At 41.4% G+C, this 18,958-nt stretch overlaps 1 long non-coding RNA gene across 3 annotated transcripts in view; it reads right to left on the reverse strand.

The window, feature by feature from the left end:
• Positions 1-18,958, reverse strand: part of LOC122227402 — a 43,134-nt gene that overhangs the window by 9,806 nt on the left and 14,370 nt on the right. The window contains exon 1 of one of the 3 annotated variants that reach the window (XR_006206009.1): positions 10,376-10,454. The exons of the other annotated variants lie outside the window; for them this stretch is intronic. This is a non-coding gene — a long non-coding RNA (uncharacterized LOC122227402). Of the gene's footprint in view, positions 1-10,375; positions 10,455-18,958 lie in introns of those variants that run through there. 3 annotated transcript variants of the gene reach the window in all.

The following is an 18,958-nucleotide window of genomic DNA, read 5'->3' on the forward strand; positions in this document are numbered from 1 at the left end:
TCGGGGGAGACCCCCACACCACCACCAAGCAATTCTCTCGACACCAGCTGGGTGTCCCACAATTTTACTCAATTCTGACCCTGGTTATCCAGAGATAGTGTCAGATCCCACAGGTTCAGGGATCAGTCTTGTAAGACCATCATCCCCTCCCTGCCCCCTACCCCAACTTAAGACACCAAATACCGGGGTGCCTGGTTGGCTCGGTTGGTTAAGCATCTGACTTCAACTCAGGTCATGATCTCACAGCCTGGCTCGTGAGTTTGAGCCCTGCGTTGGGCTCTGTGTTGACAGCTCGGAGCCTGGAGCCTGCTTCAGATTCTGTGTCTCCCTCTCTCTCTGCGACCCTTCCCTGCTCGTATTCTGTCTCTCAAAAACATAAATAAACATTAAAAAAAAATTTTTTTTAAGGGGCACCTGGGTGGCTCAGTCGGTTGAGCGTCTGACTTCGGCTCAGGTCATGATCTCACAATCTGTGAGTTCGAGGCCTGCATCGGGCTCTGTGCTGACAGCTCAGAGCCTGGAACCTGCTTCAGATTCTGTGTCTCCCTCTCTCTCTGCACTTCCTCCGTTCACACACTTCTCTCTCTCTCTCTCTTTCTCTCTCTCTCTCTCAAAAATAAACATTAAAAAAATCTTTAAAAAATTTTTTAAATGGCCTTAAACATATATGAAAAGATGTCTAACCTCACTCACAGAAAAAAAATGCGAAGTCAATTTACTCTGATACACTATTTTTCACCCATCAGATTGGTAAAAATGTTAAATTATGACACATCCTGTTGGTGAGGCTGTGGGGAAACACCCTCTTACACACTGCTAGTGGGAATACAAACCAGTACAACTCTTGGGGGGGGGCGCATTTAGCAAAATCAATCAAAGCTGTATAGGCAGTTAGGATCTCTTGATCCATCTTTCCCACTTCCAGAAGATATGCTTCCAACAGTACAAAAATAGTTATGGACAAGGTTATCCATTGTAACATTGGTTGTAATTGCAAATCATTGGAAGCAACCTAAATGGCAGACACAGGAAAGTGGTGAACTGTGGTACGTACGTACAGATGAGTACTATGCGCTGTAAGAAAGAATCTACCCGGACAGATATGGAGTGATTTCCAGTATATATTGTTAAGGAAATAAAGCCAAAATGCAAAAGACCACCTACAGTATGCGACCTTTTATGTAAGAAAGAAGAGAAAATAAGAAAACATGTATGTATCTGTTCATTTGTGCAAAAGAAGCACAGAATGGAGAGATCAGAAGTAAATGAGACTGATCCACTTGGGTAGAATGGGGTGGAAAGAGTGGGGGACAGAAGTGGGGTGCAAACAATGGGAAAGGGGAGAGATGCTTTGAATCATACTAATGTTTTATATAGTAAAAACAGAAACAAACAAAAACCAAGAATGGGGGAAGCCTACAGTAGAATATAAAGAAACAGATGAAACAAAATGTATTTCAAATGAAAAACATAACCACACTGAAGGGGGGGGAAGAGCCAATTCAAATAACTCTGGAACACAGAATTACTGGTATATACTCCAGTGAAAGAAAAACGGAAATACTGAGGTCTGTTTAAGATTGAGATCTGGTTTGTTTCCTTGCAATGGTATAGGCTAGATTTTTCTTCTTTTCCCCCACCCTCATCCTACACTAGATTTTTTTCAAACTTCTTTTTATGTGTATTTCAGGACTGAAACTATGAGCCATGTTTCTCGCCGTTGGAGAAGGAAATTACAAACATGGAAAGAGGGAAGGCTGGAATGAACCTTGTGGAACTGGATGGGAGTTCAATAATCCATTGAGTCAAACAGGAATCCATGAGTCCATACCTTTATAGATAGATAAACAAGGAAGAAGGAAAAATTCTTCCATACAGTAGAAGGCCAACTAGTAAATAAATGTAGGTTTCCATAGTAGTAACAATTGGGATTCAGGCAAGAATCACCAGTGGATAGTAAAACTAGTGGATGAATTAACGTAATTTCAAAGATTCTCCCCACAAAATACTAATTGATTATGAAAGGAAAAATAGTAACTGATCTCTAAGTATCTGGGGATTTTCCAGCTACCTTTCTATTCTTGGTTTCTAGTTTAATTCTACTATCGTCTGAAGGCAGACATTGTAGGATTTCTAGTCTCTTAAAGTTGTTAAGATGTAGTTTAGCGCCTAGCATGCGGTCTATCTTGTTCCATTGGAACTTAAGAAGAATCTCTTTTCTGCTACTGTTGGATGAAATAGTCTATAGGATGTCAATTATATGCAGTTGATTGATGGCACTGTTGAGTTCAACCATGCCCTTACTGATTGCCAACTGATCTGTCCATATCTAATAGAGAGCATTGAAGTCTCTCTGAACTTGTATCAGTTTTTACCTCACATATTTTGTTCTATTGTTAGGTGCCTACATGTTAGGGTTTGTTATGTCTTCTTGGAGAACTGACCTTTTTATCATTATGTAATGCCCTGCTTTATCCCTGGTAATTTTTCTTGCTCTAAGTTCTGAAATTAATATAGCCACTCAAGCTTTCTTTTGCTCAGTGTTAGCATAGTATATCTTTCTCTGTCCCTTTACTTTTAATCTACATATGTCATTGTATTTAAAGTGGGTTCCTTAATCCCCACTACTGGAGCAAACTGAGTTAGAGTATAGAACATACCTTCTGATCTTCTTCAAAAGTTTTCATACTTCTTCTCTCTTGCTAAAATGGAAGTATTATATACCATGAAAAGATTAAGTGGTCTCTTGGAGAAACATTTAATTAGGGCTTGGTTTTTTCATCCAGTCTGACAATCTCTGTCTTTTGACTGGTGTGTTTAGACCATTGAATTTAAAGCGATTTTTGAGATAGTTGGATTAATATCTACTATATCTGTTACTGTTTCCTGTACATCACCCTCGTTCTGTGTTCCTGATTTTATCTCCATTCTTTTTTTTTTTGCCTTTTGTAGTTTTACCGACCATTTAATTTATTTTTTTGAGAGGGAGAGAAAGAGGGCGCACGTGCATACAAGTGAAAGAGGGGCAGAAAGAGAAGGAGTGAGAGAAACTTAAGCAAGCTTCATGCTCAGCACAGAACCCAATGCAAGGGTGGCTCTCACAACCCTGAGATAATAACCTGAGCCGAATTAAGAGTCTGGTGCTTAACCGACTGAGCCACTCAGGCGCCCCGTACTGAGCATTTTATATGATTTCATCTTCTCCCCTTTCTTAGGATATCAATCAAAATATTTTTAGCATAGAAGTAAAATTGTCTTTTTATTTTTTATTTTTGTAATGGAGAAATTTGTGATCATATTAACATCACTAGTAAAAGGACACATAGAATCATGTGTCTCCTGATACAATGCAGTGAGAACGGCACAACGTTCTTACCTGGTATTCCTGCCAAAAAAAATGCATAATCTTAATTAATCACGAGGAAACATCAAACAGACTCAAATTAAATGATATTCCACGGAGTAACTTGGTTGTATTCTTCAAAAATGTTAAGGTCATGAAGGACAAGGAAAGACTGAGGAATTGTTCCAGAATAAGGCTTTGTAGCATAACAACTGAATGTAACTCATGGTCCTGGATTTTCCTTGCTTAGAATGAATATTATTTGGACAATTGGCAAAATTGGAACAAAGCCATTTAGCATTGTATCGGTACTAATTTCCTTATTATGATATTTATATTGTGATTATATAACAGAATGTCATTATCTTTAGGAAATATGCACTAAAGTACTTAGGGATAGATAGATAAAGCAAATGTGATAAGATGTTAATATTTGAAGAATCTGAGTGAAGGGTATGTAGGAATTTTTTGCACCATTCTTGCAACTGTTCTGTAAATCTGACATTATTTGAAAACAAAAAATAAAAAATTACAAGTGTTTAGTTTGCTGGTATGTAGATGGTGTTAAAAGAGTGCTGTAATAGCTTTATTTTAAAATGCTAATGTTTAGGGGCGCCTGGGTGGCTCAGTCGGTTAAGCGACTTCAGCTCAGGTCAGGATCTCACAGTTTGTGGGTTGGAGCCCTGCATTGAGCTCTGTGCTGACAGCTTGGAGCCTGGAGCCTGCTTTGGATTCTGTGTCTCCCTCTCTCTCTGCCACTCTGCAGCTCACACACACTCTCTGTCTCTCTGTCACTCTCTCTAAAATATAAATAAACATTAAAAAGTTTAAAATAAATAAAATAAAATGCCAATGTTTGTGGTGCTCCAGAAATTAAATCCTTTGCAACTATTTCACTTACAATGAACATTTTAAATATCGACTTAAAAATATGTGACAATTTTTAGGATAGTGAAACCATTCTGTATACTGTAACAATGGTTACATGTCATCATACATTTGTCAAGACCAATAAACTGTGCAACCCCAGGAGTGAACCATAATGTAAACTACGGTCTTTGGGTGGTAATGATGTGTCAATGTAGGTACATCAACCGTAGCAAATATTACCACTGTGATGTGGCATGTTGATAATGGAGGAGGTTGTACATGTGAAGGGGTAGGAGGTATTTATATGGGAACTCTCTGTACTTTCTGCTCAATTTGTGTGTGTGTGTGTGTGACTTTAAAACTGTTCTAAAAAAATGAAGTCTATTAAAAATGTGTGAGAGAATACATACATTTTTCAAGTCTTTAGGGGTAAGTGAGCAAAATAATTTGGGCTCACTTCCTTAGGAGGATCTGAGCACATGTTCACCAGAATATTTGTATAAAACCAATCATAGCATCATTTTGACTATGACCTCAACAACCTTATTATTGTGCATCAACAGCAGAAGAGATAAATATATTGTAACATATTCATATTCATATGGAAAATTATTCAGCGATAAAAATGTGCTACAGTGTCACACAAATGGATCTTACGGATTGAGTGCACGAAACACTATATAAAGGAGTCCATTTATATAGAGGTCAAAAAACAAGTCAAACTAAACTATGTTATTTAGAGACATACACATGAAATGCAGGATCATAGTTACCTTTGGGGATACAAAGGGGCATATGGTCTGGAAAGAAGTCTTTTGTGGGTGAGGGGCTGCTTTTGGGTGCTAATTAAGTTCTATTTTTTTTATTTGGGTGATAGTTAATGGATGTTCACATTAGAATAAGTCCTTTACATTTACATTTTATGCACTTTTATGTGTGTGTTACATTTCACAATAGAAGTGTTTTAAAAACAAGCAGTGCTTATAAAGGATTTGAAGGAACCCCCGAAACAAAGCACAATCTCAAATTTTCATGACGTCAGTCTCCTCGTGTTTGAATTTGGCAGACCTGATCACTGGAAAAAATGCATTGATGGAAGAGGACAAAAGCAGCGGTGTGGCCTGGGAAGGGTAATTGGCATCAGCCACAGCAGTGCTTCTAAAATGTTAGAAGCCCACAAATCCCCTGGGGATCTTGCTAAAATGAAGATTTTGATTCCACAGTTCTGGGGAGGGACTAGAGATCCTGCATTTAAAAAAACTTTTTTTTTAATGTTTATTTATTTATTTATTATTAAAAAAAATTCTTCTTAACATGTATTCATTTTTGAGAGTGAGAGAGACACAGCGTGAGCAGGGTAGGGGCAGAGCGAAGGAGACACAGAATCTGAAGCAGGCTCCAGGCTCTGAGCTGTCAGCACAGGGCCTGACGCAGGGCTTGAACTCACAGGCTGTGAGATCATGACCTGAGCTGAAGTTGGACGCTTAACCAACTGAGCTACCCTACCCGGGCGCCCCTATGTTTATTTATTTTGAGAGAGAGTCAGCATGAGTGGGGGAGGGGCAGAGAGAGAGAGAGAGAGAGGGAGACACAGAATCTGAAACAGGCTCCAGGCCCTGAACTGTCAGCACAGAGCCTGATGCCGGTCTCGAACTCACAAACTGTGAGATCATGACCTGAGCCAACTTTGGACGCTCAACCGACTAAGCCACGAGGCATCCCAGAGGCTCTGCATTTTTAACAAGCTCCCATGTGATGCCTATATTGCTAGTTCATGAACCACACTTGAAGTAGCAAAGAGCTAGGGCAATTCCAGGTAGAAAGTCAGTTTAAGAGTTTTGAAGGATCATATGCCTTTTTTTTTTTTTTTAAAGGTAACTACAACAAAAGCTAAGGCATGTAACATAGTATAAGGACAGTTAGAAAAGTTTTCTCCTCTGGAGGTGGAAAAAATTTTCCACAGTGGTCTATAATTATACATCACTTCAAGTAGAACAAGGAAAAATATAGATCATAACATTCACAAGCAGCAAAGGAATACGCTGGAGCAAGGCTAACAAGTTCAACTTGTGTGCACAGTGTGCGAAAGGCAGAGGGAACCTCTTCACACCCTCCTGCTGAAACGAAAACTTCCCATGTGGGACTTTCCTGGTGAATCTCACTGACCTGTCAAGATGGGTATTTGGGGAGAAATTAACATAAACTGTTTTTAAATTGGTGATGACTGCAAAGCCATCACGAGCTTCTCTCGTTGCGGGAACTGGAAACGGGCAGGATTTAACCGGGGCGTTTATTAAGGATTATATGATCAGAAGAAGGGGTATTTCATAGCTGATTGGCTGGGTGTTAGAGAATGTTATTGCCTGTTTTTAGGAGGAAGCTATCACAGGAGAGCCACTGCAGGAGGAAGTTTGTATCAGTGTGACCGCCACCCGTGAGGCTACCAAACATCCCAGAAAACACAATTATAAATGTTTCCGGAGGACTAATGAAGAGGGGATACTCTCCATTAGTCATTTTATGAGGCCTGCATAACCTCGATACCAAAACCTGACAAGGACACTTTGAGGAAGGAAAATTATAGGCCAATCTCACCCATAAACACAGATGGAAAAAATTTTAAACTCCCTTAGTACACCATATCAATAGGCAGAAAAAGCATTTGATAAAGCTTAATATCCACTCATGAAAACGTCTAGCAAACTAAGACTAAAATGACACGTTTAACCTGATGAAAGCTATTTGCAAAAAACCCATAGCAAGCAGCAAAACTTTTTGAGACAAGAACAAGCCATGGATGCCTAAAACCATTACTTCAATTTAACGTTGTACTTGAGGTATAAAAAGGATGCAATGTATAAAAAGGAACAAAATGAAATAAAAGGTGAATGATTGGAAAGGAAGAAATAAAGCCAGTATCATTCCAGATGCTATGATTATCTATATTTAAAAACCTTACATAATCTAAACATTATTATAATTCAGTATAGTGGCTAGATATGAAATCAACGTAAAAATCAATTGTATTTCTATATTCCTGTAAGAAACTGGAATTGAAATTGAAAAAAATTCACAATGGCATTAAAAAAAATGAAGTCGTAGTGATGAGGGAGCATAAGGCCGGCTGAGAGCAAAGCACATGCTAACAGCACCCCCACCCCAGGTAGGATATGTGTGATATTCCTCTGACACTCCTGGATGCCCAAGAACCAAGGAAAGGAAAGAAAACAAATGATTGACTGACAGACATCAGTCGTTCAGGACAGGAATCACCTTCAGTGTACGGAAAACGTAGTAAAGTGCAAGAAAAAGGCAATCTTATCCATAGCCTAATCTCCAGAAACCTATGGACTCCATTTCCTGGAGCCTTAATATCACCCTCATCAAGATGTAAGGAGGTTTGGGGCACCTGGATGGCTCAGTCGGTTAAGCATCTGACTTCGGCTCAGGTCATGATCTCACAGTTCTTGAGTTCGAGCCCCACGTCGGGCTCTGTGCTGGCAGCTCAGAGCCTGGAGCCTGCTTTGGATTCTGTGTCTCCATCTCTCTCTGCCCTTCCCCTGCTCGTGCTCTATCAAAATGAATAAACATTTAAAAAAATTTTTTTAAAAAAAGATGTAAGTAGGTTTAAGTGCTTGCCATGGTGATGTGGGAAACAAAGGCAAAGGAAAAAATTAAATTCCCTTACTGCCTACAGCCCATTGACAAGTCCTTGAAATAAGCAGAGTGACCTTCCTCTAGGAGCTCAGCTGCTTCAATGATAACACTTTGCTAGGGGGGGAAAAGGGAATCTTCACTTAACATTATCCTGACCTCCCCCCCCCTCCCCCAGCATCCTGTGAGTCTCCTTAAACACATAAAAATTCCTTTGCAAACCTCCTTTATCTTTAGCCCCCAATTACATGTTGGCAATTATACTCCAAGCGTATGATCCCTGATATACATCTGAAGGGTCCCATGATGAGGTTTTACTAAACAGTAATAAATGACGTTTTCCTAACAACAACTATCCCCTCAAGGTGCTGGAAACCTTGCTTCCAAAATTTCTTAGAGACTTACGCTGTCTCTAACCCCTTCCCAACCTGAAGGTATATAATCAGTCACTCTTCATAACCCCAGTGCAGCTCTTCCTGTCCACGGATCCTGTCCCCATGCTTTAATAAAATCACTTTTTTTTGCCCCCAAGACGTCCCCAAGAATTCTTTCTTGGCTGTCGGCTCCAAACCACCCCTCCCCCCGCCCCCCACCACCACCATTCTGAAACATCCTCACTAGGAATAAGTCTACCAAATAGGTGTAAGATCTCTTCTGGGAAAATGATAAAGCTCTAATAAGAGACATTACAGGAGATCTAAATAGATGGAAAGATATAATATGGTCTGGAAGAGTCAATATTTTAAATGTATCAAATTTCTCCACGTGGATTTATAGAGTCATTGCAGTCTCAAAAAAGAAAAAAAAATCCCAACATGACAAGAATATTGTAAAATATTTGTGGAAATAAAAAGGGCTAAGAATTACCAATTACCTCCCGAGAAAACCAAGGTGCTATGTCCTACACCACCAGTGAACAATAGAAATCTATTGTAGAAATCAATTAGAAATCTATTGTAATTAAGTCCATTTGGTATTGATGCAGGGACTGGCCAATGGAGAAATAATGGGTTTAAACAAAGGAAGCACATACCTACCATTGGTCAAGAGAACTAGCCAGTCCTGGGGGCCTCATCACATAAATTACTACCTTCCTTGGAAGTGTTTTTCTCCAAAGTCTGGAGCCAGAGTCTCCCTGAACAAGTGTAGCAATGGCTGTAAGAAGTGCCCTAATGAGAGCTGGGAGAATGCCTTAGGCTACAAGCATCATCAGGGGACATTTCTCCTAGGAGATTTAGTAACTCAGTTTATATAAGGAGCACACTCAAATTGAGTCAATATGGGCCCTTCAAAAAAAGTTACTCAAATTAGATTTCAGATAGAACTTCTGCACTGTTCAAGGTGATTACAGGGAAGGGTAGAAAACGGAATGGGGAGTAGGAGGAAGTAGAAAGGAAATAAAACAACCCTGAGAGAGACGTGAGGACAAAAACACAAAGAGAGAATCTAAGGTGAAGTCAGAGACTGGAAGAGGCAACAAGAGTAAGAAATTATTTATGGAGTAAGAGAACTCAAGTCCAGTACATCTGAGCCTCTTTCCCATTCCTCCCTCTCTCCCCCACAGGTCGGGTTTTACCACATATACTTAGTTAGAGAAGGGAAGAGGTGTGGTCTGCCCCTTCATTCAATTCTTTATCTGTTCAGCATTGCTTTTTTATTCAAATAGAGCAGAAGAAAGGAGCTGGAAATGGACAGTTACCTCTGATTTATCTGGCTGCAGAGATGATCCTCTTTAGGATGGAAAGGAGGAAGGGTGGGGGTTGATGGAGATGAGAACAGAGGTGGGACTGTAATGATGATGGTAATGGATTGATGAATAGGAGACTAGAGTTTTAAATTGCACTGAATGACCAGGAGCTAATGAGCCTACTCAAGATATTGTTAAGGCATTGGAAAGGGAAATGTGGCAAGTGAGGTTGGAGGCAGTGATTAGAAAACAATAAAAGTTTCATGTTTGTGCCCCAATTGAATTTCAGACCATCCAACCAGCCAGTTACCTGCTGTCACAATTAATGAAGGGAAGCAGCCTTTAGAATGGAGTTGGGAGGCCAGAAGGGGGCGCTCTCCCGCTCGGAGGAGTGGGAGTGTGCAGCGGTCAACGGCCGGCCCCAACAGGAAGAGATGCACCTTGCAAGTCCTCACTTCTTTAGCTACTACTTTACTATCCCAGGAGGAGCAAGAAAGGTTTCCTCCTCCCCTCGCAACAGCCCCCCCCATGGAGAGACCGTCACAACTCAGCCAATGAAGAGCCACTACACTTTGAACTCCTAGTTCACGCCAATGGACTTCCTTTTCCCCTATAAAACAGCGTTCCTCCCTTCTGCTCTCTGGCCTTGCCTGTGGCTGTCCAGTAGCTTGTTTGTCCCGGATTGCGATTCTCTGCTATTCCCGAATAAACCGTTTTTTTTCCCTGATAGAATAACCGGCAGTTTTAGTTTTTTTAAAGGTTAATGCTGATGTTTAGAGTTTCTTTTCCCACAACCTTGATGTGTGTTTTTCTGACCTTACCTAATAGTGAGCTTAGAGGTTTCAAAAGTCAGAGAAAGCCATACTAAGAAAGCCTTGCTCAGAGAGGTGCCTGGGTGGCTCAGTCGGTTAAGCGTCTGACTTCAGCTCAGGTCATGATCTCGAAGTTTGTGAGTTTGGGCTCTGTGCTGACAGCTCAGAGCCTGGAGCCTGCTTCAGATTCTGTGTCTCCCTCTCTCTCTGCCCCTCCCCTGCTCACATTCTGTCTCTCTCTCTCTCTCTCTCTCTCTCTCTCTCAAAAATAGACATTAAAGAAAATTAAAAAAAAAAAAAAAAAAAAAAAAAAGGAAAGAAAGCTTTGTTCAGAGATTCTGAAAGTTTCCTGCCCTTTTATCAGTGCTGGGAACTCAGCAGTGGAAGATCCACCCAGTTGCCTTCTGTTAAGATGAGCAGTAGAAACCCATGGGCTATAGTCTTGTCTTTTCCCCACTCTCTAGAGCAAACTCCAGGAACTTCGTTTTTGCTGACTCTTTCTCCCCTTTTATTCCCTTTTGATTCTTTGTTTTTGTGTCTGGATGTTGGCCAGGTCTGTTTGTCTGTGACTTGTCGAGCTTGTGTTTTGGGCTCTGTCCCTTTCCAATAGCTGGTCGGTGAACAGAAGATATCGGACCACTGTGGACTGCATTGCTGAGGGCACAGTGTGTACACAAGAGCCTAATTGTGGTGGTGAATTGTGGTGGTGAATTTTCCCCACGGGAGCAGTGATGGTCAGGGATCTGGTTTCATGGTTTGACCATTGGTCTCTGCCAGGTGAATGATGAGCTCTTTCTGTTGGGTGAGATGTGACGGAGAATCTGGTTTGTTAGAAATGAGAAAAGCCTGAGGTGCCTGGCTGGCTCAATCAGAAGAGCATGTGACACTTGATGCTTGATCTTGGGGTCGTGAGTTCGAGCCCCATGTTGGGTATAGAGATCACTTAAATAAATAAAACTTAAAAAAAAAATTAGAAAAGCCTTAAATCTGATTGTATGGGTGTGGAGTATTTTCTTATCTCCTAAGGGTATTAACAAATTAGATTACAAAGACTTTAGAATTAAAAGATGTTTGTTCTGATTGGCTTATAGAGACTAACACCAGCTTACATAAATCCAATATTGCTCAAACTCCCTGAAAACGAAAAAGCTGAACTTCTAATACTTTAAAGGGGTTAAACAAAACAAAACGTTTTCTCATAGAAACTGCTACCCCCGAGCAAGTTTCTGGAAAACCCGAGTTTATGCAATCAAGCAAGATTGAATGCTTGCACAAGTCAGACTGACTTAAAATTTTACCTTAGAAAATATGCCTTTTGTTTGGGCGCCTGGGTGGCTCTGTCGGTTAAGTGGTTAATTGTCCGATTTTGGCGGAGGTTATAATCTCGCGGTTTGTGAGTTGGAGCCCTGCGTCGGGCTCTGTGCTGACAACTCAGAGCCTGGAGTCTGCTTCGGATTCTGTGTCTCCCTCTCTCTCTGCCCCTCCCCTGCCCACACTCTGTCTCTCTGTCTCTGTCTCTCTCTCAAAAATAAATTTAAAAAAACATTAAAAAGAATTTAAAAAATAAAAAAGAGAATGAACGAGCAGAAAAGAAGACCCAGAGGAGAAGTCCATGTGAAAACAGAGAAAAAGGCCACGTGAGATTTAAGGGGTGTGTCTACAAGCCAAAGCTTGCAAAGGATTGCTGGCCATCCCCAGAAGCTAGGGGGCATGCCAGGCACACAGATACTCTCTAAAAGACCTGTAGGGAATAAACTAATAAAAAAGAAAGAAAGAAAATATGCCTTTTTCCTGATTTTACCAGTGTAGAGTGTAATACAAACATAATTTTTAGTTTATTTCACTTTTCAGATTTGTTTTTAGTTTCTCATGAAGAGAATTGCAGAGCTGAACATTCTAAGACACAATAGACTGCTCTGCTCCTGTTGCTCCTGGTACAGCCCCAATCTCCTTTATTATAACTTTTACTGAAGGTCTAGGTTCTGCTGCACAGACGGAACAGGGAGGTAGGACACTGAGAACCATCTATCATTTACAAACATTAAAAAAAATTCTTTTAGGTTCCTGGATCCAAGTCCAACATTTGTGGGTACGTTTGTGCCCACTTCCCCACACCAACGAGGAATTCTCGGACACCATTAGTGTGTCCAAAATTCAACTGAATTCTGACACTATCTACCCAAAGGTAGCCTCAGATTCCACAAGTTAAGGGTTTAACACAAGGTTCCCCCACAAGGTAGGACTCTACATGACTGTTCCCAGCACCCCAACCACAGAAGCCAGTCCCAAATCTAGAATGTTACCGGCACTTCTGACTGATTGGCACGATTCCTTCCTCAGGTTCAGTTAATTTGCTAGAATGGCTCACAGAACTTAGAGGAAAGCATTTTACTACTAGATCACAGGTTTATTGTAAAAAGGATATAACTCAGGAACATCCAGACGGAAGAGATGCACAGGGCAGGCTTCCAAGCCCTCGCCAGGCACACCGCTCTCCCCAAATTTCCATGTGTTCACCAACCCAGAAGCTCTCTGGACCCTGTCCTTTTGGGTTTCCATGGAGGCTTCCTTACAGAGGCATGAGTGATTAAATCATTGGTCATTGGTGATTGGGTCAACCTCCAGGCCCCGTCCCCTCCCCAGAGGTCAGGGGCACAGGACCAAAAGTCCCACTCCTCCAGTCACCTCCAGATTGTTTCCTCTGATGACCAGCCCCCATCCTTAGGTGACCTAGGGGTTTTTCAAAAGTTATTTCATTAGCATAACAAAAGACAGCTTTATCACTCTCATTTAAGAAATTCCAAGGGTTTGGGGACCTCTGCGCCTGAAATGGAAGGAAAACCAAATATATATTTCTAATTATAAATCACAATATCACACAATCTATAGTTTATACGAACACATGAAAGAATCCCCCACTGCCATACACATCCCTTTTATACCTTCTTAAAATGGCAATTAAAATGAAAGTTTTAACTACTGCATAACATATCAAAGTAAGAAACAGGAGGACGTTAAGGAGGGCAGTTCGGACTGGGAGTCAGGTATGGCCTTTGGCCTCAGGCCAGCTGGGGCAGCGCTTACACGCCATCCAGACTGAAGACTGTGTGTAGTCCATTGTTATCAGCACATCACTCAGCTCTTTTGTGACAGGGACGGCTTGTTGTGGGCACTTCTCACCCCTAAGAATGTGGGACCTCAGCAGAACCTAGGGAGAACTCAACTGAGAATGGGCACAGGACAGCTAAGGCGGCGATTCTCCCTAAAGCCAGACAAGCAACCGCCACTGCACCCCGTGGATAGCCTGTGACAGGGCCGCCCCGGGCATTGTGTGGCTTTGCCTTCTCTCTGGCCCTCAGACCCCCCTCCTCACCACTGAGAGAAGACAGCCCTCTTTTAAACATCTCTCCTGTTCCCGGGGATGCTTGGAGGACTGAGTGGTTTAGTGCTTGAAGGAAAAATGCCCTGGAGGTGTCTGCTTTTGGTGGGAGGAAACGGATGCACAGGGTGACTGTCTGTAGCTGTCTGTCCTGGAGAAGCCCAAGCAGATAATAAAGCCGAAAGAAAGAAGAAAGAAAGAAAGAAAGAAAGAAAGAAAGAAAGAGGGGAAGGAAGGAACGAAGGAAAGAAGGAAACAGAGAGAAAGAAAGAAAGAAAGAAAGAAAGAAAGAAAGAAAGAAGCAAAGCTAGATATATACTACACTTCTACACTTAGTGGCCAATGTTTGAGCATTCTATCTTACTTGGAAATTATCCAGATAACCAAAAGTTATTACTTAATATTTACCTTTGGCTTTAAAGTTAACTAAGGATCTTGGGAATTTTATTTAAGCTGACATATTACAGAACCTAATTACTGTTGATATCAAAGAGTTTGTCAGAATTATACTTCAATTTAGTTGAACACATCATTTTATGCTTAAAAAAATTTTTTTTAAATAGCTTTGAAAAAAAAACCAAAACAGCTTTGTTGGGGCGCCTGGGTGACTCAGTTGAGCATCCAACTTTGGATTTCAGCTCAGGTCACGATCCCAGGGTCATGGGATCGAGCGCTGCATTGGGCTTTGCGCTGACAGTGTGGAGCCTGCTTGGGATTCTCTCTTTCTTCCTCTCTCTCTCTCTGCCCCACCTCGACTCTCTCTCAAAATAAATAAATTTGTTAAAAAATTTAAAAAATAAAATAAAAGTCGAATTGTAGATTCCTTATGAAATCTCTGGACAGAGTTTACTTCTCTGGCCTGGTTAGCTGCTCAGTGCCACGTTGCCCTAGGTCTGCTGACCAGGCTACAAGAAGACTTTACTGTTGCTTGATGTAAATGAATCAGGCCAGATACTGTGAGGCCAGAGTTTTGCCATGGTCAAGAATAATCTTTGGAGAATATTTGTGGCCCCAACCGGGGACTTGTAAGAGAAATCATATAAAATTGGTAATAAGGCAAAAGGATGATGACATGTCCTTTTTTTTTTAAGTTTTTTTTTTTTTTTAAACTTCTTATTTTGAATTAATTTTCCATTTCCAGAGACTTGCAGTGATAGTGCACAGTGTTCTCATGGATCCGTCACCCAGCATCTCACAAGGTTAATGTCTTAGGTAAGCAGGTACAGTTTTTTTGTTTTTTTAGTTTTCTTTTTTTAGTTTTTTTTTTTTACATTTATTTATTTTTGAGGAACAGAGTGAGACAAAGCGTGAGCGGGGGAGGGGCAGAGAGAGAAGGAGACAGAATCTGAAGCAGGCTCCAGGCTCTGAGCAAGCGGTCAGCACAGAGCCTGATGTGGGGCTCCAACACACAAACTGTGAGATCATGACCTGAGCCGAAGTCGGAGGCTTAACCGACTGAGCCACCCAGGTGCCCCTGTTTTTTCAGGTTTTTTTTTTATAGTTAAAGTCTTATTCTTTAAAGCTATAACGGTTAAAAGCCCAGTTCTTCCTCAAGCTTTTATTTCATATACTGGTTATATCATTCTTTTAAAAATATTTATATTGTTTCATATTCACATAATTCCATTTAAATTTGTATTGTTCTAATATTTCTTAACATTCTATTTATAAATCCAGAAAACTTTATTTATCCCTTTAAGGTGGCTTTTACAATTCCATTACATTTCCTTAAGTTTTAGCTGCACATATAAAATAACATAAAAATTATAAAATAAAAATAAAAATAAAATAAAATAGCATAATCTTTTCATGATTAGTCTTTCCAAAGGTTGATTTTTTTTTTAAGTTTATTTATTTAAGAAATCTTAACACTCAATGCGGGGCTTGAACTCGTGACCCTGAGATCGAGAAAACCTCCAGAAGACTAGCAGAACAGACTCTCCAGAGCCAAGCGTAGACAAGAGGCCCACGGAAGAAGGTAGGAAAGGCAGAGAGGCGGTGCGTGCTACAGGGACTGGTGGGAGGGAGCCCGGGCGGTGGAGGGGCAGCCCGCCCGGCAAGGCAGAGCCCCCAAGTCTGGCTTGCAAAAGCGGGGGCGCCGGACTGGGTGAGTTCTGACAGCCAGCGGGACTTAACATCTGGAATGTTAAAAGTCAACAGCTCTGCTCCGAGAGCAGGAGGGCGAGAGCACACCGGGAGGGAGAGGTGTTGAGCCCTGGAAGACAGAGCTCAGCTTGGAGGGGAACAAAGGCGCTGGCAAGCACCATCTCCCTCTCCCATCCCCCAGCCGAAATCCCAAAGGGAGTCAGTTCCCGTCCGAACTTGCTTGCACCAAGCAAACACCCGGTGCTGTGCTTCTGTGGATCCATCCCTCCGACCTGTCTGCCTACCTCCTGGTGCCACAGGGCCCCTCCCACAGGGGACCACCCAAGGCAAAGCGAGCTAAGCCTGCCCCTCCTGCCCCTGTGCACCTTGCGGATCCACCCCGGCCAATACGCCAGATCCCATAGAAGCAGCACCACAAGCCTGGCAGTGTGCAAGTAGCCCAGACAGGGGCCACACTACTCCACAGTGAGTCCTGCCCCTGGGAGAGGGGAAGAGAAGGTACACACCAGTCTGACTGTGGCCCCAGCGGTGGGCTGGGGGCAGACATCAGGTCTGACTGCGGCCCCGCCCACCAACACAAGTTACTCCAGACAGCACAGGGGAAGTGCCCTGCAGTTCCTCACCACTCCAGGGACTATCCAAAATGATGAAACAGAAGAACTCTCCTCAAAAGAAACTCCAGGAAATAGCGACAGCTAACGAATTGATCAAAAACAATTTAAGCAATATAATGGAACAAGATAGAATAACAGTCATAAAGTTAATCGCTGGGCTTGAAAAAAGTATAGAGGACAGCAGAGAATCTATTGTTACAGAGATCAAGGGACTAAGAAATAGTCATGAGGAATTAAAAAATGCTCTAAATGAGGTGCAAAATAAAATGGAGGCGGCCATAGCACAGATTGAAGAGGCAGAGGAGAGAATAGGGGAATTACAAGATAAAATTATGGAAAAAGAGAAGCTGAGAAAAAGAGAGATTTAAAAAAATCCAGGAGTATGAGGGGAGAATTAGAGAACTAAGTGATGCAATCAAACAGAACAATATCCGTATAATAGGAATTCCAGAAGAGGAAGAGAGAGAGAAAGGGGCTGAAGGTGTACTTGAATAAATCATAGCTGAGAACTTGCCTGATCTCGGGAAGGAAAAAGGCATGGAAATCCAAGAGACACAAAGAACTCCCTTCAGGCATAACTTGAATCCATCTTCTGCACGACATATCATAGTGAAACTGGCAAAATACAAGGATAAAGAGAAAATTCTGAAAGCAGCTAAGGATAAACAGGCTCTAACTTATAGAGGGAGACCCATAAGACTAGTGGCAGACCTATCTACGGAAACTTGGCAGGTCAGAAAGGAATGGCAGGAAATCTTCAATGTGATGAACAGAAAAAATATGCACCTGAGAATCCTTTATCCAGCAAGTCTGTCATTCAGAATAGGAGAGATAAAGGTCTTTCCAAACAAACAAAAACTGAAGGAATTCATCACCACTAAACCAGCCATACAAGAGATCCTAAGGGGGATTCTGTGAGTGAAATGTTGCAAGGACCACAAAAGACCAGAGACATCACTACAAGCATGAAACCTACAGACGTCACAGTGACTTTAAACCCATATCTTTCAATAATAATACTGAATGTAAATGGACTAAATGCTCCAACCAAAAGACATAGGGTATCAGAATTGATTAAAAAAAAACAAGACCCATCTATTTGCTGTCTACAAGAGACTCATTTAAAATTTTTTTTTTTCAACGTTTTTTATTTATTTTTGGGACAGAGAGAGACAGAGCATGAACGGGGGAGGGTCAGAGAGAGAGGGAGACACAGAATCGGAAACAGGCTCCAGGCTCCGAGCCATCAGCCCAGAGCCTGACGCGGGGCTCGAACTCACGGACCGCGAGATCGTGACCTGGCTGAAGTCGGACGCTTAACCGACTGCGCCACCCAGGCGCCCCGAGACTCATTTTAGACCTGAGGACACCTTCAGATTGAAAGTGAGGGGATGGAGAACTTTCTATCATGCTACGGGAAGTCAAAAGAAAGCTGGAGTAGCAATACTTATGCCTGACAAACTAGACTTTAAATTAAAGGCTGTAACAAGAGATGAAGAAGGGTATTATGTAATAATTACAGGGTCTATCCATCAGGAAGAGCTAACAATTATAAATGTCTATGCGCCAAATATGGGAGCCCCCAAATATATAAAACAATTAATCACAAACATAAGCAACCTTATTGATAAGAATGTGGTAATTGCAGGGGACTTTAATACTCCACTTACAACAATGGATAGATCATCTATGCACAGGATCAATAAAGAAACAAGGGCCCTGAACGATACATTGGATCAGATGGACTTGACAGATATATTTAGAACTCTGCATCCCAAAGCAATAGAATATACTTTCTTCTCGAGTGCACATGGAACATTCTCCAAGATAGATCACATATTGGGTCACAAAACAACCCTTCATAAGTATAAAAGAATTGAGATCATACCATGCACACTTTCAGACCACAATGTCCTGAAACTTGAAATCAACCACAGGAAAAAGTCTGGAAAACCTCCCAAAGCGTGGATGTTAAAGAACACCCTACTAAAGAATGAATGGGTCAACCAGAAAATTAGAGAAGAAATTAAAAAATATATGGAAACAAATGAAAATGAAAATACAACAATCCAAACGTGTTGGGGTGCAGCGAAGGCAGTCCTGAGAGGAAAATACATTGCAATCCAGGCTTATCTCGAGAAACAAGAAAAATCCCCAATACAAAATCTAACAGCACACCTGAAGAAAATAGAAGCAGAACAGCAAAGACACCCCAAACCCAGAAGAAGAAGAGAAATAATAAAGATCAGAGCAGAAATAAACAATATAGAATCTAATAAAAATGTAGAGCAGATCAATGAAACCAAGAGTTGGTTTTTTGAAAAAATAAACAAAATTGATAAACCTCTAGCCAGGCTTCTCAAAAAGAAAAGGGAGATGACCCAAATAGATAAAATCATGAATGAAAATGGAATTATTACAACCAATCCCTCAGAGATACAAGCAATTATCAGGGAATACTGGAAGAAGTGGACAAATTCCTAAGCACCCACA

The sequence above is a fragment of the Panthera leo genome, chromosome C1, assembly GCF_018350215.1.
Source record: "Panthera leo isolate Ple1 chromosome C1, P.leo_Ple1_pat1.1, whole genome shotgun sequence".
Lineage (NCBI taxonomy): Eukaryota > Metazoa > Chordata > Mammalia > Carnivora > Felidae > Panthera > Panthera leo.